The sequence below is a fragment of the Alosa pseudoharengus genome, unplaced genomic scaffold (genome assembly GCF_046254945.1).
Source record: "Alosa pseudoharengus isolate Yale_2024_CS ecotype anadromous, Long Island Sound unplaced genomic scaffold, YU_APseudo_1.1 YU_APseudo_1.1_scf_7, whole genome shotgun sequence".
NCBI lineage: Eukaryota > Metazoa > Chordata > Actinopteri > Clupeiformes > Clupeidae > Alosa > Alosa pseudoharengus.
Genome location: NW_027468859.1, coordinates 12,971,098 through 12,996,712, shown reverse-complemented (window position 1 = coordinate 12,996,712; position 25,615 = coordinate 12,971,098).

The following is a 25,615-nucleotide window of genomic DNA, read 5'->3' as shown; positions in this document are numbered from 1 at the left end:
TTCCCATCAGTAGACTTTCTCTGATAACTGCATGCCTCGAGGCTGCAAGGTCGCCAATATTTCACTGGTCCCTCTCCCCCCTTTAGGCCCTAAGCTCCACTCCCTTCTCCTCTCTCTCTCCCTCCCTCCCTCCCTCCCCTTCCTCCTCTCTCCTCTTCCCTCATCTCCCAAGCCCTTTGATTGTATTATGATGAGTGTTATCTTGTTTGTACCATTGTTTGTACCATTGTTTGTGTGTGTGTGTGTGAGTGTGTGAGTGTGTGAGTGTGTGTGTGTGTGTGTGTGTGTGTGTGTGTGTGTGTGTGTGTGTGTGTGTGTGACAGAGATCAGGAGAGGACATGTTTTCCTATTGTCACTTCTATCGGGGGGCCCTTTTTTATCACTTGCAGTTTAGAATTCTCCACATGTAGGACCAACGCAACGCCATTCGATTCATATTCAGATCTGACCTTCTGCGCAGCTTTGATTGAGAGATGAAAGGTGATTGGCTCGGCTTTGGTTTGGTCCCTGGCCTCCTCTTGTGATGCTCAGCCATGCCATGGGTACATTACAGGGAGTATCGATTGCGCTTGCTGGTTGCCTATTGATTGAAATGGAAGCCATTATGTCAGTTCGGGCTTGTGTTTGGGGTTTGCCTGCTATTTTAAGAGGTGAACAGCAGAAAAGAGGTACGCATGAGAGAGAGGAGAGGAAACCATTGAAGAGGTGTTTGTGTGTGTGTATGTGTGTGTGTGTGTGTGTCTGAGAGAGAGAGAGAGAGAGAGAGAGAGTACTAAAGTAGATCCCCGATAGGTTTTTGAAAGCTGTGTGTAAGTGAGAAACAGAAATAGTGGGGTGCAGAGTCAGTAGGAAAAACAGAAACCATAGAAAGAAACAGAGAGACCGGGAGAGAAAGAGAAGATAGATTGCATAGAGATGAATTGCATGGAAAAAAGCCAGAGAGAGAGAGAGAGAGAGAGAGAGCAGGTGCGAGTGTGAGCGGAGATGAGAACATCTGCAAATTGGCTCTGTGAAGTGACTCAAAGGAGCCCCTCTGCACACAGACATTCACAACTCAAACATCATCTGCAATCAAGTGTGCACAAGCCGACGGCAGGAAAAAAAAAACCCAATGGCTGTGTGCTGATTTACAGCGCCTGACTGTGCTGTGGCAAAAAAATAAATAAATAAATATATATATATATATATATATATATATATATATATATATATATATATATATATATATATATCACTCAGCAGATCACTCTGGAACATCACACAAAAGACTCCAGCTGAATATCCCTGCCTCTCGGCTACCACTATGAGAGGGGGGGGGGGGGTGACAGCGACGTTTGCAGGCGAACTCTTTCAAAAAACACACAGGTTGGGCACTTGGACCCTTATATGGTATGAGCGCTGTAGCCTGCTGCGCCACAGCGCCCCCCGAGAGGCTGTTTCTGAGCACTCCACATTCACGCCCCTCTGGATTGGGGAGCACACCAAGGTCCTCATCTTCGTGTCAAAACCGAGATGAGATGGACATTAACAGAGCAAGATGAAAGAAAAAAAAGGGTTGCAACCAAGAAAAGCAGTTAGCATATAATTGTAGGGCTATCCACAAAGTGGTCACACAAAGATATCACACAAGAGCTATAGCCATAATTTGTCCAGGCAGCTAGGTAATTTGGTGTTCATTTTGAAGATGTACTTCGCTGTCAAATCTGTTCCAGCATAAGAACCATGTCCAGAGACCATTTTAGAGACCACTCCACTGATCACACTGGTGTATGGAAGAGCCATAAGCTCTGACATTAGTGGACAAAAGTGAAACCACCGGGAGGGAGGACCGCTGGGACCAGCTACATTTTAGTGGACACCACTTGGCAGCCTGTGGGAGCTAGTGTCTGCTCCTCAAATCTGATTGACATTTCAATCTCTATTTTCTTGCCCACACAGAGGGAGGCGACAGCAGATGGCTATGCCCTTTCCATTTAAACGTACTATGTCATTACAACTAGAGTTCCATCAGGACTGGATTGCAATGCAACATGACAGACTCTGAAGGGTTGTTCAGTATTTACAGACTATGGACCATGACTACCAGTACAAGATCATTACTGCAGCTTATTGTCTGTGTTAGAGCTTGGATGCAGACATTCAGACACGCAACCAATACACACATCAATACAGATAAAAGGAAACAAGCAGGCATACAAACACACATTATTCCACATAACCACACATCTAAACACACACACACACACACACACATTATTGCACACAACCACACACATCTAAAGACACACACACACACACAGCCGAGTAATTAAGTCCACTTGGCATGCAGCTTGCACCCCTGTTGATTGGTGAGGGGAAATTTGAGTCGAAGATTCTCCCTCGCAGCCATAGCAGATAGCCCAAGCTTGATCATACCAGCCAAGTCAATAGATGAGGGGCAGGAGGAGGAGGATGAGAGGGGTGGGGGAGAGGAGAAGGAACAGGGAGGAGAAGCACTAAGTGGTGAGGTCTGTCTGTGCAATGATGGACTCTGTGTGTGTGTGTGTCACACACACAAACAGAGAGAGAGAGAGAGAGATAAAGAAAGCCTAATTTGAGCTCCCTCACTGTATTTGTGGTGTGTGATAATTAGAAACCTGTGGCTCTGTCTGTACTGCATTAGCCTCATACTTTACCAACGCCATTCACCAGCATTTGATTTGAAGCCAGTCTGAGAGAGAGGTCTGCAAACACTCTTACGCTAATAACACTGATGTTGTGTGTGTGTGTGTCTGTGTGTGTGTGTGTGTGTGTGTGTGTGTGTGTGTGTGTGTGTGTGTGTGTGTGTGTGTGTGTGTGTGTGTGTGTGTGTGTGTGTGCGTGTGTGTGTGTGTGTATCTGAGACTCATTCGTTTGAATTCATTGAACTTGCCTGGATTCAGCTTGTGCTGAATGACACACCCATAGCATGGCTGAGTGGTTTTTTACCTGTGTACCACTTCATTCACTGACCTTTCAAATCCACCCACCAGGTGCTATTTTGGTGCATTTAATAATAGTGTGTATATCAGTGTGGATGCTATCTATCTATCTCTCACACACATACATTATTATCTCTCTCTCTCTCTCTCTCTTTCTCTCTCTCCCTCTTTGTGTGTGTGTGTGTATGTGTGTCATTTCAGTGAGTTCTTCCTTATTCCCTTCACAGACGAATCAAAGGCCCAGTGAGACTATTAGAGTAAACGACTGAAGCTGCCTCAATACAACTCACATCTACTTGATGCTTTCCAAGGACCGCCACATTGAATGTGCACTTTGTCCATTACTCACTTACACTCATACAAGCAAATATGTGCTTACACACACACACACACACACACACACACACACACACACATACACAAAGCATTTTGAGATGCTTGCTTCCTTAAATAGTCTGAAACGGTCAGTTACCTCCTTATTAATCCCAGAGTGTCTCTCACAGCATAGCATAGGTGCCACGTGTTTCTCAATGAATGTCACAGAAATGCTGTCTGTGATCAGCAATAATTAGGGGCAGCCGTGGCCTACTGGTTAGCACTTTGGACTTGTAACCGGAGGGTTACCGGTTCGAACCCCGACCAGTAGGCTGAAGTGCCCTTGACCAAGGCACCTAACCCCTCACTGCTCCCCGAGTGCCGCTGTTGTTGCAGGCAGCTCACTGCGCCGGGATTAGTGTGTGCTGAGTGTGTTTCACTAATTCACGGATTGGGATAAATGCAGAGACCAAGTTTCCCTCACGGGATCAAAAGAGTATATATACTTATACTTAATGACCTGAGATACCACTAGCAATCACACACACACACACACACACATACAAAATCACAAGCCTAAACACACAATACACATCTACACACATGATATGTCACTGGTGGGCTTCCCTAGTGTCATTTCACTCCTTGATTGAGCCAGGCAATATCCATCTGCCTATTCACATCTGTAGGTGTCCTTTAGGGACAGCATTCAAATTCCGTCCCAGAGCCTCTTACTGCTACGCGAGCTGAGCATGAAAATGGAAATTTCTGTTTGGCTTGGATTCAAACTGGGAGTTAGAGCTAGGGGGTGGGGGTCTGTAATTGTTTTGCTTCGAACAGCATGCCATGGTGAGGAGAGGAACTTGTGATGGCTACTGTGTCTGCACGAGTCCCATTGTGTGTGTGTGTGACAAAGAGAGAGAGAGAAAGAGAGAGCAAGCAAGGCCAGTCTAGCTGTTTCTGACTTGGCTAAATGTCCCCAATGCCACTTGTGGTGGATTATACTACACACAGTTATAAAAGGCCCATACAGCTGTGTACGTAAACGTGACAGGCATTTGAAAGTGTGGTCTACTTGCAGTATATTAGCATCCAACTCGCTCAGGGGATTAGGGGAGAGTCTTAAACCACAGGTTTCTCACATTTGGTGTTAAACATGAAACGGCAGTTGACAAGTATAATGAGAATTTTACAGTGAATTGGTGGTGGGAGAAGAGGGGGGTTGATGCTACGCGGACTTATGCGACAAAAAAGCCCCCAAAGAGCTCAGAGTAGCCTACTATTCCCGCGGGTTCTCTCGTCTCACCGGCGGAGGGGCTGCAGTTCTCGATAGACACGACTGAAAAAGCTCCACGGGCACCGCGCCAGAGCCGTGCCGGCAAATAGACGGACAGCGTGCTTTTCCAATCTTGAGGGGTGCAGCTGAAAGAGAGCAAGTGCCGAGGTGGGGGGGGGGGGGGGGTTGGATTGATGAGCGAAGTATCTTCACCCAGTACTACAAGCCTTAGGGTAAAAAGCCTCTTATCAGTCGACCTGACAGTATTGTTTTTTTTTTCTTCAGTTGGATAATCCTCCTGGGACCGTGCCAAAAAGAAGAAAACAGGCTGCTCGCGCCTAACGCGGGGGCTGCCAAAACCAGTCAAGTTGGGGCACGCGCTGTGTTGCTGACTGGACACGCGCTGCTTACTTAGAATAAATGGCGACTGAACGAGGCTTTTTTTTCTGTGAACGGAAGCACCCCTGCTTAGCTGAGGTCTACTTCACAGCACTTTCAATGGGCAGTGCTAAACAGAATACACGAACTGCTTGATCACACGACATATAAGATTGTTTTGGCAGTAAGGCTTCGGCCGCTCAAATCACCTCAGATAACAGGCGATTAAAAAACGAGCGAATAGCTTTGATTCAGTAAACTTGGTCAAGGCAGCAAGAAAGAAAAAGTACTGCATCCTTCAGAATGTTACCTCATATTTTTTTATTTTACTCTTATAGCCTAACTTGGAAGTACTGAAAAATAACCTACGTGGAGTCTCGTCCCCAATGGCGTGAAATAGTTAATGACTTCATTTGAATGAAATTAAATCAAGTCTCAGGCACAGATGTATGTCGCTCTCTATATATCGAACCCCTTTTCTTAAAAGAATATATAGCTATACCTAGTTTTGCAGCGTTCTCCATCCATATAGCATACCCTCTTAAAACACTTTAGAAAGCAGGCTATCCTACCTCTTTGCGACCAGTCGCTGTCCAGGGTGCTGATCCTGTCGGCTCCGCGGAAGGGCTGTAACTGCCGATATAATCCGCCGGGAGGCACGCTGTTATGGAACGCAGGGCCGATTTTAAAGCAGTCGACGTTACATTTTGAGAGAGGGATGAATAAAAATGTACTTCCAATTCTTGTCGACGACAAAGCTGCGATAATACGTGTAGTAAAAAAGAAAAAAAACCGGATTGGTGTCTACTTAACAAGAACTCGTTACAGTCATTCAGACTAGCAGCGCGCTCCACAGCAGCGGCCCTTTTTGCCGGTCTAATTGGTCTGTCTTTGCCATTTGCCTCTTTCCCGGATGCGCTCTCTCTCCCTCCCTCCTCCTCTTTCGCTCCCTCTCTCTCTCTCAGAATACCCCCCTCTCTCTCCAGCTTTCGCACAGTTTCCTGCCCTGTCTCACTGAGACGTAAAATGCAATTTATGGCCAGCGTGCTTAGGTAGAGCGCTGGGTCTGTTTTCTCTTCCGGCGTTCGTCACTCGCTGGCAGTCCCAGGAGCGCTGCTCTAGTGCCCATTTACTGTTTTCTGTGGATTCGCCTGTTTGAGAGACTCCGGTGCACGTCGCCAGTGCACCCCCGCCAGCTCCGCTCCCTGGGGAGACCCCCAACTGAGTTAAAATTGGTTAACTTATCTCTCATTGCACCTTACATGGTCTTTATCAGCGCACAAATACAGTTTGCCGAACCTAATGACAAACTTAGGCCTATCTATTTTTATTTAGAAATTGAATCTGGCAGTGCATGGCGCCCCGCAATTTGTATGCTGCAAATCAATCAGTGCGCAGGGCGCAAACGTCGGTCACCTTGTCCAGGAGGAGAGGGAAATGTAAAACAGTTTTAAATATTAAAGATGGTCCCTGTGGTCACCTCAGCAACGCGGTGGCACCGGTTGCTTCTTCTAGCACTGTGTGCGAAGGGAAGATGTATGCGAGCAATTTTTCCTACTGAATTCTTAACGTGTTTTCTGGTTCTGGATGCTCCAAGGCATTGCATAGTACGATCTTATACTGTTTGATTGTGTTTTTTAAAAGACGCGGGGGTGGGGGTCGGACAAGGGAGTGGAGTTGTATTGCCCAGACATTAAATATTGAAATACTGAGAACTGCGGGATACAGCTATCTTGCTGCAAATATTTGCGGTATGGCTTCGCATACCCAGCATGATGCGCCACATTATGGCCACAAGTCTTTGCAGCGAAATTCTGCTGCTCCAACTGCGGTCTTGAGGGTGATGAAAAAAATCCAGACCAATACTTGCAAAAGGACATCAATATATGACGGTAATGCACTCGTTTATAAAGTACATGTTTAGCCAACTTTTATGAATGGATAATTCACGAATGATGTGCATCCTAGTGAATAAATTACAGAATGAATGAAGAGTTGGATGAAGAATCCAAAGTTCAAAGTTGACTTGTAGTAAAGATTGCGGCGAAGCTTGCAGGGGAACCCTGCTCATTATGTACCCTGGACCGGCCTCTGGAGCGTACTGACCAACTGAGACAAGGACTCGTGTCAGTACGCCTCTGATGGCTGTTTTGCTGTCCGTGCCCCACCCTGTCCCACTAAATACCCTAGTTACCAGTGAGTTCACTCTGACTCCATGTGATGTGGGTCATTTGTGACTGTGGTTCCTGCCCCAGATAACATATGGTTTTAATACCTGAGGCAATGAGCTGGTGTATTTCTGCTTATCTGCTATGCATACAACCCCCCATGTGAACCACTACACCCTATGTCTCTATGTGTGGTGTCTGTGTGTGTGCGTGTGTGTTTGTTTGTTTGTTTGTGTGTGTGTGTGTGTGTGTGTGTGTGTGTGTGTGTGTGTGTGTGTGTGTGTGTGTGTGTGTGCATGTACACTTGTGTATGCATGAGTACACAGGGACGTTCTAATGAGATTATTGACAGCTCTCTCTTTACCACAGCAAATGTTCACAAATTACATAAATATTAGATTATACAAATGTTCACGTATATGTAATCACATAATGTGTGAACATTTGCTGGAGAGAGAAGTGTTTTAACCTCATTAGAACTTCCCTCTGGTCATCTTCGAGGCGTTTTGAAGATAACAGAACACGGCCATCTGTGACTCTCACTATCACCGCGCTCTCACCCGTGTTCTGCCTCACTCTGTCCCTCTCTCTATTTCTCTTTTCTATCTTTCTATCTCTACCTCTCCCTTGCTCTCTCAGTCATCCTTTTACTCCCCCGATTTCTACTTCCTCTTCATCCTCTTTCTTTCTCTTTCTCCCAGTCTCTCCCTTACTCCATTTTCTCTCTATATTTATTCTCCCCTCTCACTGTCTCCCTCTCTCTATCTATCATTCTATCTGTGTGTCTGCAACTGTAGCTCCAGCCAGTCTCTCTCTCTCCTCTCTCTCTCTCCCTCTCTCTCTCTCTCTCTGAGGGTGCATATCTTTCTGCTCCACTTGACCGACATAGGCCCTGACTAGTCCTCTGGGTGGTATGTATGGGACAGTGGGGAGAAACCGGGGCCCAAGTTTGACTCCAGCGCTCAGGCAGAGCAGCATTGAGGTGCAGCTTTACTACCTCATCCCAGACACAGAAAAAAAAAGAACAAAGAAAGGAGAACAGAAAATGAGAAGCTACCCCCCCCCTCCATCAAGGTCTCTCTTTCACTCTCTTTATTTGTGCATCTAGGTCTGCCTTGTTTGTGTTTATCCACTCTTCTTGCCTGCTGGGAAAAGAGGACGGCAGAGGATTTTTCATGAGATGTGATGGCTCAGTGGATGTGAACCTTCAGCTAAATAGGCCCCATTACTAAGTGGAATAAAAAGACTAAGCAAAGCAACTGCAAGATCAGAGCGACTGCACTGCCAGTGTGCTTTGGGGGTCTGGAGAGTATCTGTTAGTGGGGACTGTGTGTTTGGGATGGCTGTTCACTGGTGATATAGGCGTGTATCTGTTGGTGAGGACTGTGTGTTTGGGATGGCTGTTCACTGGTGATATAGGCGTGTATCTGTTGGTGAGGACTGTGTGTTTGGGATGGCTGTTCACTGGTGATATAGGCGTGTATCTGTTGGTGAGGACTGTGTTTGGGATGGCTGTTCACTGGTGATAAAGGCGTGTATCTGTAGGTGGGGACTGTGTGTTTGGAATGGCTGTCTACTGGTGAAATAGGTGTGTATCTGTAGGTGGGGACTGTATGTTTGGGATGGCTGTCCACTGGTGATCTAGGGAATGGCTACTGGTGGTGGAGCTGGTGGGGTGCTGGGGTGAGGTGCAGCAGGCGTAAGCCTTAGAGGGACAAACACACTCCACACACAATCTATTTTCCTAGAGAGAAATTCCACTGCATCCATCCATCCATTCATCCCCCACTACCCCCCCCCCCCACCCCCCACAGCTCTTCTCCCTCTCCACCTACTCCACCCTCCTCTTCCTACCCCCACCCTCCTGAGTCAGCTCCCTGCTCTCCTGCCTCTTCCTTGTGACTGAGCTTTCATCTCGGGCGCTTCGGTAAACAGACCTCCTCGCTGCTTCAAAGCCTCACCTGCTGCCTCCAGTCCTCCACCGCACGACTGCAGCCTCTCATCCACGTGCCCGCTAGCCTGTTAGCAGCAGACAAACTCTGGGAGAGATGGGGCGGGGGGGGGGGTGGGCAGAGATGGTGTGAGGTGTCAGTGTTTTGTTGTTTAGAAACTATGTTTATGCAGTATTTGTGTGTGTGTGTGTGTGTGTGTGTGTGTGAGCATGAGTTCAGATGCATGTAGGTATCGATCAGGAGTTTTGTGTATGTGTCAAGATATGTGTTAAGGTGTGTGTGTGTGTGTGTGTGTGTGTGTGTGTGTGTGCGTGCATGTATGAGTGTGTTCAGGAGCGTTAAAAGGCTCGCTGGCACTAGCTTGGGGGCACTGCTCCAGATTTCTCGTTGGCTTGCTTCAGCACACCTCTGGTTATTTGGCAGAGCCCCCCCCCCCCCACCACCACCACCACAACTGGAAAATCATAAATCCATTAAAGACTTTTTTCTTTTTTTTTGGGGGGGGGGGGGGGTTGCATAATAATAAAAAATGTGCCATTAACATAAAAACAGTCTCAATGATTAAGAAGTGGAAAATTTAAAGCTTAGGGAAAAATTCATTTCCCCTCCAACTCATTCCGTCCATTCTCTTCAGTGTCTCTCTCTGTGTGTGTGTGTGTGTGTGTGTGTGTGTCTGTGTCTGTGTGTTTCCTTCAGGGCCGTGTCTTAATTTAATGCTTTAGCGCACTTAATCCAGACTCATTTTTACCCGCCCGTTGTTTTATACTACCAATACACTTATGAGGCACATGCTTTGGCACCCACACGGCTTCCCCTCCATGCTGTGGTGGTGCAGCGGCAAGTGAAATTGAATTGCTGCCTAGGAGAGCTGAATAGGAGGGAGTCACAGTACTGGAGAACAGAGAGGGGAAAAGAAGAGAGGGACTATAACAGATATGACGGAACAGTGGGCAAAAGACAAAAGACTCATTCTAGAATGTTCTTTTGTTTGTAGGCTGTGAAAGTCTATTTTTTTGTGCATCACTTGTTTATGTTCTGAACTATTTTTTACAGTCTATGGTTCTGAACCCACAGTTAAAACCTGAATTGAAGAGAGTAGAAGGAAACCGTGTCCAAGGGAATAGGATGAATAGGATTCATTTTAGAGCTCTTTCCGTAATATCAGGGAGTATGTGCATTGTGCATTATTCATGCTATGAACTGTTCCTGCTGTAGAATATTTAATTTGGAGGTGAAAATCAATCCCATTTTATGGCCTAACTTGGGTCCTTTGTAAGAATGGGCAGAAGGTACATGTAACTAATGGTAAGTAAATAATGAATGTTAGGCAAATGTCATTAGCGACTGGGACTGCACTTGTACAGTAGGAGGTGGTTCATTGAGGCTTCTGTGGTTTGCTCCGGCTAAAAGCTCAATACCTGATTGTGGTCTGCGTCAAAGGAAAGACGGGAGGGAGGAGAAAAAAAGAGAAAAAAAAACAAGGTGGGGTGGGCAGTGGACAAAAAGTGCAGACAGGTCACTGGGCCGAGCTGAGTGGACTCTGAGTGGACTCGGCTGTGGCGATCAAACTGACATGGGAGCATATCGAGAAAAAAAGCCCTCTTTGGGTGTCCAGGGATCGGGCCCTTTTGGTCCTTATGTGGACTCTAACCCTCATTTATCTGGCTGTCACTCAGCAGTTCTGAGGTCAGCGTGCGAGGGCAGAGCTGCTGTTGGGTCCAGTGAAATCTGTTAGGCAGACGTGTGCTGAGGTCAGACAGGACTCGCTTAGTCAGCAGGCTGAGTCAGACCTGAGGAGGAAGAGCAAAGAAAAAGAGAGAGGGAGAAGAGAGAGATAGAGAGAAAGAAGGAGAGAGAGAGTGAGAGAGAGAGAGAGAGTGAGAGAGAGTGGAAGAATGTTACACTCTCTAAACAGACATCAGTGTTCCATTCATTTTCGCCACAACATCTTTCTCTCTCTCTCTCTCTCTCTCTCTCTCTCTCTCTCTCTGTCTCTACCTCTTTTCTTCTCATTCTCCCTACTCAGTTGTGAGGCTTCCTTAAACTCTGTTGAGTAAGACTCTGTAGATGGATATGTAGGCCTTGTGTAAGCTATACTGAGGCACTGGCTGTTGCTGTCAGCCTTTCCTACCTATTCTCTGGATGACCCGTTTTTGAGCAAACAATGCAGATCCTAAAGAGAATTATATTGTCAGTAGCTTGGAACGCTCCGGAATCAATTTCAAACTTAATTACCAAATGTGTTGTCCTAGCTTGCAAAAAAGTAAAATTATCAATGCTGCAAATTAACCACATGACTTTTCATTTCTGCTTAAAATAAATTCATTCCTCCAAATGTGTGCACGAACACAGGCGTAGGTGGATGTAGGTAGCACAGTGCGTGCAGGGAATTGTCTGTTATTTTATTTTTTTAGCCAAAGAGCCGAAATAAGCACTTGGCTCCTGTTGGGGTGCGGAGAGCACAACTTTTAAGTGCAGTTGTAAAACGCGAGTGCATTTTAATTAAAAGTGGGTGACCTTCGAGTGTGTCTAACACCTCGTTTTTAGAGTGATGAAGTGAGGGGGAGTAATAGAGTGAGTGTGTGCTCTTTTCAGACATGGCAGCGCTAAACATGCTTGTCAGCTCATACACAAAAGCTGACCAGGTTAAGGCTGGATGATTACATAGTGTCTGTGTGTCTGTGTGTGTGTGTGTCTGTGTGTGTGTGTGTGTGTGTGTGTGTGTGTGTGTGTGGTGTGTATTTCACAGACTGTGACAGACTGTGTGAAAATGTGGTTGTTTATGAGTGGGGACAAACAGTGTGGGTAATGCAAGCTGTGTGCATAGAGGGAGACAGACAGACAGACAGAGAGAGAGAGAGAGCGAGAGAGAGAGAGAGAGAGAGAGAGAGAGAGAGAGAATGAGAGAGATTCTACATTTGAGGTTAGGACTATGTCCATATTTATATTTGAGTGCATACATATAAGGATTTGGTATTCATATATCCTCTCTTTTCCAAATAGTGAGAATAGCACAGTTACAGTGGAATGACGGATACAGAGAGAGAAAGAGAGAGAGAGAGAGAAAGAGAGAGTGGAGGGGAGAGAAAGAGGATTGCAAAATGGAGGAGTTCATAGAGAGGGGGGGGGGGGGTGAGGGATATAGGGAGGCTGGGTGAAAAAGAGACAGAACCGAATGACAGAAAGAGACTAAAGCGAGGGAAAGAAAGAGAGAGAGAGGGCCACTCTTCCCTTCTCTTCTCACTGCTCGCCCCCGGGCAGCCTGATGATAGATTTATACACAGCACCAGCTCTGACCTTTTAGTTCTGCCAGTGTTGCAGGACACACACACATGCACACTCACACATACAGATACACACACACACACACACGCACACACACACACACACACACACACACACACACATACACACACACACACACACACACACACACACATAACACGCACAAATAGTGACATATAGACATACACATACATAAGCATAAAATCAGATGTGAATTCACATGAACCCACTCACACATACACACAAGTATTAAAATGAACTGAGTGGTCCACTCAGTTTTTGTGAAGATTGAGGAATAGGTTTTAGTGTCAACTGATCTCTCTCAGCACATATTCATACAGTATCTTGGACACCACACACACACACACACACACAGAGAGAGAGAGAGAGAGAGAGAGAGAGACAGAGAGAGAGATAATTTACCTACACACATAAATGTCTGATCCCTCTATTGAGATTATAGAGAATTTGGTCGGATTTAACAGTCAAGACCTCTCTTAAAAAAAACGAAAATCATGAATTGCAAAGAAAGATGATGAGAGGCTATGAGGCTAAAAAGACAAAAGAGAAAAAGATAAAGAAAGTGCAAGAGAAAAGAAAAGAGAGAGCGATGGGGGGCTGGGGGAGTCGGGGGAGAGATCCCTGGAAGGGGAGTATTCATCTAATTCCCTGAGAAAGCTGCTATCTTTCATCCAGAGTGTATCGAAGGGAAGCTATGTTTTCACTGCACATGCGCACACACTCTCACTCACACGTCTGTTCACAAATACAGAAAATACAAATGCACACATACAGGCGTGCTGTATATACATCATTGTGGGTACACACACACACAGATGTGCAAACACACAAATGCAAACATACAAGTACAAGCATACAGTACAAGCACTTATATGTTCACTATAAGCATGCACTATTATGTGTACACCTCACACACACACACACACACACACACACACACACACACACACACACACACACATAATAAGGGAACACTTTATATTACAGTGACCTTGTTACAGTGTATCTACACCATGAAGTACAAAGTGTGAGAACAAACTGTGTTATACACTGTAATCCGATGTTACATTACATTTACATTACATTACATTTGGCTGACGCATTTTTAGCCAAAGCGACTTACAACATGGTAACAATTTTAAGTTTTAAAGCGATTCTCAACAATTTTAGGACAATTTAAAGAACAGTTTAAAAACAGTAGAGTACAGTAAGAATAAGTGCATCGGTGAGTGCTGTTACGTCTCAGTTCAAGACGGCTGGTGAGTGCTAGGATCAGCAAGACTTGTTGTGAGTGGTGCTATGAGATGTTCTCTAAAGAGCTGGGTCTTCAGGAGTTTTTTGAAAATGGAGAAGGATGTCCCTGCCCTTGTAGGAACTGGCAGTGTGTTCCACCAGCGAGGAACAACAGATGAGAAAAGTTTGGTTTGGCCTGAGCGTACCGGTGGTAGAGCTAGACGTCGTTTGTCTGAGGAGCGCAGCTGTCTGGTGGTAGTGTATGTCTGTATGAGGGCATTCAAGTAGGTGGGAGCAAAACCGGAGACTACTTTGTAGGCAAGGGTTAGAGCCTTGAATTTGATGCGGGCCGCCATAGGTAGCCAGTGTAGCTGGATGAGCAGCAGGGTAACATGTGCCCTTTTGGGTTGGTTGTAGACCAGGCGCGCCGCCGCGTTCTGGATCATCTGAAGGGGTTTCACTGCGCAGGCTGGGAGACCTGTCAGGAGGGCGTTGCAGTAGTCGAGTCGTGAGATGACTATCGCCTGAACCAGGAGTTGGGTAGCATCTTGAGTCAAGTAAGTCCTGATTTTCCGTATGTTGTAGAGTGCAAAACGGCATGACCGGGCGACTGAGGCAACATGATCTGAGAAGTTCAGTTGGTTGTCGAGAACAACTCCTAGATTTCTTGCAGTCCTGGTAGGTGAAACAGACAGGGAGTCAAATTTGATGTTGATGTCGTGGTGTATGGTAGGTTTAGCTGGGAGGTTCTTAGCTTGTACTCCAATGGAATTTTGCATTATACGCACATATCTTTAGTACACACGTAATAGGAAAGGCTTGATAAAGTACTCTGCCAAAGTGTTTATTTCTTCTGGAGAAAAAACTGTTGTGGCTCTGTGCTGAGGTTGGGGGTGATGGCACCTCATATTTAACCTTATTGAGGCAAAAATGAAAAAAAAACTCAATAATATCTTGATTAACAGTAAACAGCAGATTTTCAATTCCTGTTTCCTGCTGTTGCAGGTCTGTGACACTTTACTTAAAAGTTTCTGCTAAGTATCTGTCCACTTTAACCTTAACTTTACTGAAAACATAAGGCTCTAAGCTCAGTTTACATTTACATTTTTATTTTTACGCTTCCATTTCAGTTTAAGGCACTACAAGCTCTATTTCATTTTGTTGCTGTAATTAAACTAATTTTATTTTCATGTTTGATATTTAACTTCCTTTTTAAAGTGCTTTGATTGACCGCAGTGTATAAAAGGTGCTATATAGATACACCTGCTTTGCTATGCTTTGCTTTTTCTGGCTATTGATCATTAATATTGCATTGACATTATTGTTTATTATTTCTATTCTCTTACCAACATTTTAAAACTGTTCACTGTTAATTTTAACAATTGTATTGTTTTTGATTTTTAAGTTGCTTTGGACTAAAGCGTCAAAGCGCCAAATCCCATAATCATAATCATAACCAAATACAGTCTATGGATAAGGGAAATCTACTGAAACTGCTATTCTGTCTGTGACTGAAGCATTGAGAGTAGCTAAGTCCTCTGCTCAGTCATCAGTATTAATTCTACTAGATTTATCTGCAGCCTTTGATACTGTTAACCATGACATTCTTCTATCTATACTATCTGAACTGGGAATTTCTGGGAAAGCTCTTGACTGGTTTGAATCTTGCCTTAACTCATTGAGTGCCCTTCCCATGCGTTGAGTGCCAAAAACGTAATATTACGTTTTTAGCTTTTTTTTTTAATTACGAAACTAGACACTCTAACACACCTTCTATGTGATTTTGGGAACTCTGTGATGAATGGAAATGAAATATATGACGATCGAAAACTCATGAAAAGGCACAATCTGGACATTTTATTTGGACATTTAATCTTAAAACTCTGCTTTTGATGGTTGCCGCTTTGGGTTGAATCAGTGACACATGCACGTCAGGTCAAAACCAGGCCATTTTCGTGGGTTTATCACTAGGTGGCAGTCTCGCCAGGTCTCGCTAGGTCACTTCCCGGAAACTTTACAGGCAACACTTCATATTTCATCAAAGACGCTACATCTCCATTTCTAGAAATAAAACAGCGATTTTGATGAAAACTAGCCACTGTTTAGCTTGGGATTTCTTAGGAACAGAGGCATGTAGAAATAAACGGTTTGTACCCACTGAGAGCTTAAAGTCTCACCTTTCAAAGTCAAAGTCAAAGTCTGCTTTAGGGTCCAAAGTCCAGGATGTTATGTAGCTGAGGGTGGAGGCGGGAGAGGGGGGAGAGAGTTCAGCATCCTAACAGCCTGGTGAAGCTGTTGGTGAGTCTGGTGGTGCGGGAGCGCCGGCTTCTGTACCTCTTCCCAGAGGGCAGTAGATCAAAAAAATACTGAGCAGGGTGACTTGCATCACTCAGAATTGTGGTCGCCTTGTGGGTGAGGCGGGTGGTGTAAATGTCTTTCAGGGAGGGGAGTGAAGCACCAATAATCCTTCCAGCTGTGTTCACTATGCGCTGCAGGGCTTTCCTGTTGTATTTAGTGCAGCTTCCGCCCCACACAGCGATACAGCTGGAGAGGATGCTCTCAATGGTGCCTCGGTAGAATGTGGTCATGATGGCTGGTGGAGCACTTGCTCGCCTGAGTTTCCGCAGGAAGTAGAGGCGGCGCTGAGCTTTCTGAGTGGTCCAGGAGAGGTCTTCATTGATGTGCACCCCCAGGAATTTGGTGCTGCTCACTCTCTCCACCACAGCACCGTCGATGGTCAGTGGCAGGTGTTGGGTGTGACCTCTCCGGAAGTCAACAACAATCTCCTTGGTCTTGCTGACGTTCAGCAGGAGGTTGTTGTCCCTGCACCACGTGGTCAGAAGGTCGACCTCCAACCTGTATTGAGTCTCATCGCCCTTGGTGATGAGACCCACCAGAGTTGTGTCATCAGCAAATTTCACTGTGTGATTGTTGCTGTAGGTTGCAGTGCAGTCATGCGTCAGCAGGGTGAAGAGCAGCGGACTGAGCACGCAGCCTTGGGGGGCCCCCGTGCTCAGTGTGATGCTGCTTGAGATATTGTTGCCAACACGTACTACTTGAGGCCTCTGACAGAGGAAGTCCAGTAGCCAGTTGCAGAGGTAGGTACTGAGTCCCAGTTTGTCAAGTTTGCAGATGAGTTGTTGTGGTATTATGGTGTTGAATGCAGAACTGAAGTCTATAAACAGCAATCTCACATATGAGTCTCTTTTTTCCAGGTGGGTGAGGGCTGGGTGGAGGGCAGAGCAGATTGCATCCTCTGTGGACCGTTTGGCTCGGTATGCAAACTGGAAGGGGTCCAGGGTGGGGGGGATTTGATGTGTGACATGACAAGCCGCTCAAAGCACTTCATGATAATGGGTGTCCAGAGGGATTTTGCTCTCACAGCTTTGTGGCGCGGGCTTGTAGTCCGTGAGGGCCTGAATGCCCTGCCATAGGCTTTGTGCAATCCTGCTGTCTTTGAAGTGGGTGGTTATTTTGTGAGTGTATTCCTTTTTTGCTTCCTTGATGCCACGGGACAGGTTGGCTTTCACTGTTCTCATTCCAGCTTCATCCCCAGCTCTGTAGGCTTTGTCTCTGGTCCTCAGCAGCCTGAGGACATCCCCTGTCAGCCATGGCTTCCAGTTAGCCCGAGTGATGATGTCTTTTGTGTGGGTCACATCCTCGATGCACTTGGTGATGTAAGAGGTTACAGTGTCTGTATACTCCTCTATGTTGGTCTTGTTGTTGTAAGTGGCTGCCTGCATAGTATGCCATAGTATGTGTCCATAGCTATAACATAGAATACGCTGTGGCTCTACAAATATCGTCAATAATGATCAAGATTGCTGGCACTCTGGGCCAAAGCTTCCGAAAACAGCGCGGCATTCAATGAGTTAAAGGGCGTTCAAGGTGTCTTGGCAGGGACAGGTATCAAAGTCTCATGACCTCACTACAGGTGTGCCTCAGGGATCAGTATTAGGGCCCTTGCTTTTCTCTATTTACACCACTTCCATAGGTGAGACCATTCGCTCCCATGGATTTGACTCACTGTTATGTAGACGACACTCAAATTTATCTGTCTTTCCCACCTGATGACTAGCGTTTCCCACCGGATTTCTGCATGCCTTAAGGATATTTCAGCCTGGATGAAAGCTCGGCAACTTCAGCTTTGGGCCCTATCATGACAGTCAAAAGCGCATCGTCACTCATCAAAAGCTTATTAAAATTTAGTAGGATGTCCAGTCCACATTGGGAGGGTTTTCATTATCAAACGTCGAGTGCATGGCGCAACAAGGTGTTCCTAGGTTTTTTAATCAGTCATGGGTGTGTTTGGGGCGTATAACATCATTTAAACCAATGAGAATGACATCTGCCATTCCCTTTACCGGCGCAAAGCGCAATGTCAAATAAATGCATCAGTATTTTGACATTCAACGGCACATTTGAAAGAGGCTGCTTGCGAGACCGTATGGAATAGTCATTCCACTAAACCATGCTTTACTAAAACCTAGCATAGCCTTCACGCATTTGCACTCTATTATTTGAACTGATTGGCAAAGTGAAACTAACTTCACCATGGTGTCAGTCAACGACAAGACTGTTATATGCAGTTACTTTCACTATTGACTGACAATGGGTTACCATCAAAAACATAGGCTGGAAAAAGCAACATTTACCCTAATATTGCTCAAATGACTGAATAAAAAAAACATTTATCCTGCAGAGGAGTTGCTTATATCTCGAAAAATCAAAACACTGGTGAACATTCTCAAGACTACCAGAAGCGAGCCTCTTCTGGGTTGCCAGATGTAATGAAGACTTAGCTAGTTGACCTGCAGCTGCTTTAACGTTTCTCCAACCATGTCCCAGCTACACATTACGGAAACAGTGAAAACAAAAAATACCTCTCTAACCAACATAACATATTTAGCTGAAGTTAGCGATGCAGATGAAGTTTAGCCTAGGCTGTTGTGGAGAAATATGACCAGCTCTGCGTCAGACTTGATATTCTTCATTTGACGAAGACGTCACCATTTCAGGAAGCTCCTCCGATGTCCACTTAATTTGTTTCTTGTTTTAATTTTGGAAATTAAAATTTGCCTGCCTCTCGTGGGCGTTCATGACTACTGACAGCTGTTGACAGTTGGCCTTTGCTAATTTGGCAACCCAAATAGGAGGACGCGCTAGCCCATTATTAATACGCTATTCTAGAATTAATCGTTCAAAACATAAACGAAAATTCCAAGAGATTCCGCCCCGTAACTCATTTTTTTTCATGGGTTTTACAGGGTTTTACGGGTTGTTGTCAAATAAGCCATTATTTCAATTCATCGTGTTTCCTTACTCTCTGACAACATATGGTGATCATTTTTAGAATGGTTACAGTTTATTTTCCATTATTTCCTACATACTGGACCTTTAAGAGATTGGCTGATTTCTGATTTACTTGTGATTTGATGTGGTTTACTTGTTTTTTGACCTGGGCAATGGAGAAGCAACTAAAACCATTAAGAAGAAAGTTAAGAAATACAAACTTGAGGAATTGAGGAGTGAACTTGAAACTTTGGGTGTTATTGTTGATGAAGTCAGTCACAAAAAAAAAAGGCAGACAAAAAGGGAACTCCTTAAGCTCCTCATCAGGAAACTACAACAGGTGGACCTGGACAGCACTAGACAGGAATTCCATGGCAAGACCATCAAGTTAGCTGAGGGGAGCAAGGATGGCTTCACTCTGAACGCCGATATTCCTCTTGACAAAGAGACAGAAGAAATGGAAACCAATGAAAAGAGGGAAATTGATGTGACATTTGTAATGAACAATCTTTTGGATGCAGTTGAGAAGAAAAATGGCAAAGACGGAAAAGAGCTGGAGACTGAGGAACGACAGAGGGAACATGATGTGAAAGCTGTACTTGACAGTCTTCTGGGTGAAGTGGATTCAACACTGGGTGAGTAGAAGAAATCAGCTCACAGTGAATATGAAAAGTAGATTTAGTGAAATCACTCTTAATCCCAGCCAACACTGATGGAGCTCACATCTAAGCTGTTCAGCATTGGGTTTTTAATGAATCGTTCCCCATATATTTTGCTTCAGGATTGAACAAAGAAGAGGAAAAGGAGAAAGTGTCAAGTGGAGTTAAGAGGGAGGAGAAGACAGAAGAGGAGGTCTGTTTCTGGATTACCAGGGAGGACAAGAGGAATCCTTACTGGTCCATCCCCAGGAGGAGGTTTCGAAGGATGGACAGAAACAGCAAAATAAAGGAGACCGACTTGTGATGGATTGACAGGGACTTCAAAAAACTCCAATATCCAACACCAACTTACATTTGGAAAGGATAAACAAGCATTACGTATACTGTTTAGCTCATTAAAAAAAAACATTGGCAGACTCAACTTATCAAGGCCTCCTTTTTTCTTAGAACCCTGTTACACTACTTTGCATGTCTGCTATTTTTGTTAAACACCTTTAACAGATCCACTGCCGAGTTTGATTTCTGGTCGTCTTCACCCATTTAAATTTGTGAAAGTACCATTGTTAGTACTACTTAAGTACATAGATAGTATGCAAACATCATCTATAACAGGAGCTCTTACTTCAGCTTCTTCAGAGGGGGTGTAAAAATATATAGGCTATATAATGATGGCTAATTGTGTATGGTGGAGGGCCAGCTCTATCTTCAGCCATTACTCTTCCATTTCAGCATAAACTGAGCAGAACTGTTAGATCATAAGGGAATGACTCAGTTAGTCCTGACTCCTGACCAAGGTAATAACTCAACATGGAAGATCACCCTTTCACATTAGTTTATACGCTGCTTTAAAATCTATGCCAGGGGACCTGACCATAAGGTAGGTGAGAGTCTCCTATCGACAGTAGCTTTGGCAGATTGTCAGCAGACTCCCTGAGCACCATGTTTGAACTTTGATACTCAAGGTTTGGGTGATTGATGACAAGTTTACATATGTGTGCCCAATGGAGAGCCAATCAACTCCTGTCCATTCTGAATTTACTCATTTGGCCATAACATAAGGGTTTTTAAAGATGATTTGAGTCAAGTGTTTGACTATTGCACAAAGCAAAATAACCATGAAAGTAAATCCTTCATGATGAACAGTAACAGTAAGCGATGGCAAGCACAGAAATCAGTATCAGAAATGACCGTGAAGAAGTTAATTATATCTGTTTGCTTTCCTCTGCATTGATTTAAATATTATATTTCTTTTTTTATCCAATACTGTAAGTAACTCCAACTCCTGTGTCCAACTCTTTTTTCAGTAATCACCAAAGTTTATGGTGCTATGCTAATGTAATTAGGCTGCAACATTGCTTATGTTGACAGTGCTGTGAAAGTAGTAAGACATAATAATCAGCACACAGAGAATTGATTCAGTGTTCAGCCCACCTACTCATTAGAATGGGAACATTGGGTTTATGTGAGGTAGCTGTAGTCGGGAAATCAGAGTGTGATTTTGAATTGGCATTCCTGCGAGGCCCCCAGACGATGGCCTTGTTCAATGCTGATGTTATATTCACAGGTAGTTTTTAACTGCAGTTTTTCAAATTAGGAGGGTTGATTGGGTCTCACACACTCTCTCAATGGCTGTCAGAGCCTTTCACTGTGCCTTTGCACACTTGCTAAATGGCAAGTTGCACGCTGGAGATAATTACTGGCAGAGGTTATGATTTGAGATCGTTGGGGACTATAAAAAAAAAGCGCAGAGTGCAGGGCTGCCTTCATTGTGGTTTAATGCAGCCTCTGACAATTATTGTAATTAGTGACATTTTCCTGAAAGAACATCTTTCGTGAGGAAGTCTCAAGTGCATTGCCAAGACAGAATACTGCGGAGAGAGCCAGAGTAGTGGTGGAGGGGTGTGTGTGTGTGTGTGTGTGTGTTGGGGGGGGGGGGGGGGGGGGGGGGACTGGAGGTACGTTTCCCCTCTGTGCTGTGTTTAATGGATTCTCACCTCTGGGCATGCTGATAGCAAAGCTGTCCTTCCTTGGGCATGTTGTCATTTGTTTTTTTCAGAGGGAAAGGAGAGAGAGAGATAAAGAGAGAGAGAGAGTGAGAGAAAGAGAGAGAAGGGAGGCGCAAGTAGGAAGATGAGGAGAGAAAGAGGGGAGGAGGGCACGTCAGAGAGGAGGAGGAAAGAAAATGAGTCCATCAATTTGCATTTTGTGCTGTAAATGAGTGATTGAGTAATGATTGAGAGGAGTGAGGGATGTGGTGGTGGTGAAGGAGAGATGGGAGACAGAGAGAGAGAGAGAGCAAAAGAGAGGGGGCGAGCAAAAGACAGACAGGGAGAGAGACAGACAGACAGATAGACAGACAAACAGATAGAGATACCAGGGAGACTGTGGCCCTAACCATCGCCCTGAGTGTTAACCATCGCCCTGACTGTGTATGCACCTTGTTCTGGGCCCTAACTGTTAACCATCCATCACCCTGATTATCTTAATCAGAGGGTGTGTATGCTACTTGTTCTGGGCCCTAACTGTTAACCATCACCCTGATTATCTTAATCAGAGCAGAGACGGTTGATAAAGCGAGACGATTCATAAGAGGGTAAATTCTGGCACGTTGTGACGTGGGGTTCGAAGCTGTCACGCCCATTTAGGAGAAATGATGGGAGAAATGAACATTTTCACGGAATATGACCAATCCCTTATCCCTACATTCAGCGATGTAAGTTTTGAACCCATTTTCTAGAAGCCACATGTCTCCCTAACATTCGGACATTGAAATAGTTTTTTTCCAACGAAACAAATAAAGACAAAAATAGCTTTGTTCGTGATCTGTCACTGTCTCCTCAAAGCTCTGGTGCACAGCCACTTGTTCTCACCTAGACTCAGAGATGGTTGATAAACTAACCTAACATATATTTTGTTAGAACTAGTAGACTACCACAAAGTTGCTGAACATATGTTATTTCAGGTTTGTTTGCGACAATATATAAGTTTAACCAAAGTTCTTAGCTGCTAGCTAGCTAGCGAACATTCCCATTCACTTTCCGTTTACTGTGCTAACGTTAGCTACCTTTGTTTCCTTCCTGCAGAACTCTCCCTGTGTCTCTTCTACTTCGTTTCTGTGTTCCAGCCAAAGATTCTAAAGCTCTGTTTTAGAATCTTTGGTTCCAGCGCATGTGCCTGCTAATGCATCGTGTGCTGGGTAGACGCAGACCCTCAGAGCATCATCAGCTTTGATGCATCTCGCTCTGTACTGGAGTGCTGTCAACATTCAATGCACCTCTCCGCATGTACAGTACACACACACACACACACACATTAACACACACAGACAGAGGAGAGAGAGAGAAAGTTAGATAGATAGAGAGCAGGAGAGAGAAAGAGAAAGAAAGAAAGAAAGAAAGTAAGAAAGAAGAAAGAAAGAAAGAAAGGAAAGAGACAAATGCATCTACCCTGCCTATCCATTCTTAATGGGCACAACATCTGCATGACCAAACCGAATGACAGACACACACACACTCACACACTGATGCTATTAGTGTGCTCCCCTCCACAGGGAGGATGGGGGCCGCGGGATAAGCAGCGGTAGCCGCCCGCAAACTAACGAGCCTCCGTAGCACGCCAACCAGATTATCCCGCCCGCCAGGGCCCGCCCAAATGAACCAATGGAGCCATAAATTCATGAATGGGGGACGTGGCATGATTGTAATTGTGGCTCTAATTCGGGTGATTAGCTTAATGAGGAGAAATGCTGAAACAAGCCGAGAAACGCTCCTTCCACACACACACACACACACACACACACACACACGTGCAAAATTCGGCCCTGGCAATTTTCTCCTGGACCGGCCCACCACTGCACCACTGGACCCCCCCCATACATAACAAACACACAGTATTATACTGTAGCAACACTTCATAAACTGAACCCAAACATTTAGATTTGGACCTATAGCCTAATCACAATAACACGGGGGTACGGGAGTGTCTCTCCGGGATTTTTTTTTTTTTTTTTAATTATGGTTGCTACAAGTGATTTTAAATTGAGAGGGACAGGATTCAGGGATAGGCTACTAAAGACAGGCTCATCTTCTGTCTGTCTCACGTCATGTTACCCCATGCATTAAACCACATGTCACTGCTTGACTAAATGAAAAATATAGGCTACTGATGGACATCGTCATAGTTGACAGAAATTACGTTTTGTGCCAACATGTTGTAGAAACACAAACACAGCCTTTACTTTGGTTATAGTCCGCGATTCACATTAACTGTAGGCTAGCTAGCCACAAGTGTAGGCTATACTAAACGTTTTTGCCCTAGTTTGTGTTCCATCGTCACATTTTGCAAAATTAGGCTACCTTTGTTACTAACCTACCAGTTGATAGCCTACTTTTTACCTGCATCGACTCGCGATTGATTGTGCATATAACACTCGGTGGAGAGACCACTTTCCAAGTTTCACTTTCACTGTCATTGTGAGCTAAAAGGCTAGGCCTACTATATGGGAAATACTTTGAAGTTCCTTTTGAGTAGGATCAGCTCCAAAAATGAATGGGTTTTCTTTAACCTATGCTACACTTTTCTACCAAGTTGTGCGAAAATTGTAGGCTACCCGTAGTTTTTTTTATGTTGACAGAACCGCACTACAGTAGCCTACATGGTGCATTAAAGGAGAAGTTCGGTGTGAAATTGACCTTAGCTGTACTGAAAGATGTTGCCGAGTACTTACATGTGTCCAATAGGCACCTTCGCTCACCCCCTAGCATTCCGAATTACGCCGTTTTTAGCCAAGTAGCTGTGGGGGGCATAGCGTAGCCTATGCAGCTAAATCACTATTTTTACACAATTAAAAAGGTTCCAAGACCCTCAGAAGTCTACCAATGCAGTGTGGAGTTACTTGGAACCTTTTTAATGGTGTAAAAATAGCGATTTAGTTGCATAGGCTACGCTATGCCCCCACAGCTACTCGGCTAAAAACGGCGTAATTTGGAATGCTAGGGGGTGAGCGAAGGTGCCTATTGGACACATGTGAGTACTCGGCAACATCTTTCAGTACAGCTAAGGTCAATTTCACACCGAACTTCTCCTTTAAATGGAAGCTCTTGGTAGCGCGTGCAACTAAGCTATATAAAAACAATATATTTATGGAATAAAACTAGACCTCTGATTGCTGTTTACGGTTAAACTGCGATAATGTGAACACCAGCCAGCGGAGGGCACTTATACAGCCTATACCATGCACTCGAACTAGCGGCTGCTTGGACAAATCCACTTGAGGGGTGGGGCAGGGGGGTCGATCGTAACACACACTGAACCTGTCATGAAGAGGCCAAAATGATTGACCTGTCACCCCCAAGCCAAATGGATGCAACTGCATGTTATATGCTAGGCCTAGGCCTACATGACGGGCCGCAAATAGGCTAAATAACTTTTTTTTTTTAAATCCCGGAGGTCACCGGCCCACATGTGGACCGGCCCGGTTGTACAGATTACCAGTACGAGCCTGCACACACACACACATGCACACACCCCTGCCGTCCCCCTCCAACTTGTTGTGAGCTGTCCCTCTCTCCCACTGGGTACAGCTGACTCAATGCTGAAAAATGTCTGCTGGGCCCCTTGCAGGTGAGCGGGGAGAGGCCGTTTGGACCTTATCGTGTCTCAGCGGAGGCCTCGCATTCATATCATTTTGTAGACTTCCATTTGGGAGCTGCATCAAATTAATGGTGATTTGAACAAGCCGTTATATTTGCCTGTGGTGATTTTTGCTCTGCAATTAAAAGAATTGAGCCTGTGATCTGTGTGTGTGTGTGTGTTTCTGTCGCTGTAATGTGAGGGATAATGAAAATGTTAGTCTCTTCACTGTCCTATCACAATAAAGGCAAAACGCCCTGTCATGTTCAGTTTCATCTCAATGGGATAATCACTGTTGTACCATTTGTTACAAACAACACTGTACTGTATCATTAACACTGTAACAGTAATATTGTATCAGAGATTCTATATCAGGCCAGCCAATGTTGTGATACTTAATCCTAGATTACTTGTGCAATCTGTGCTGAACAGTATGTGCCAGCTA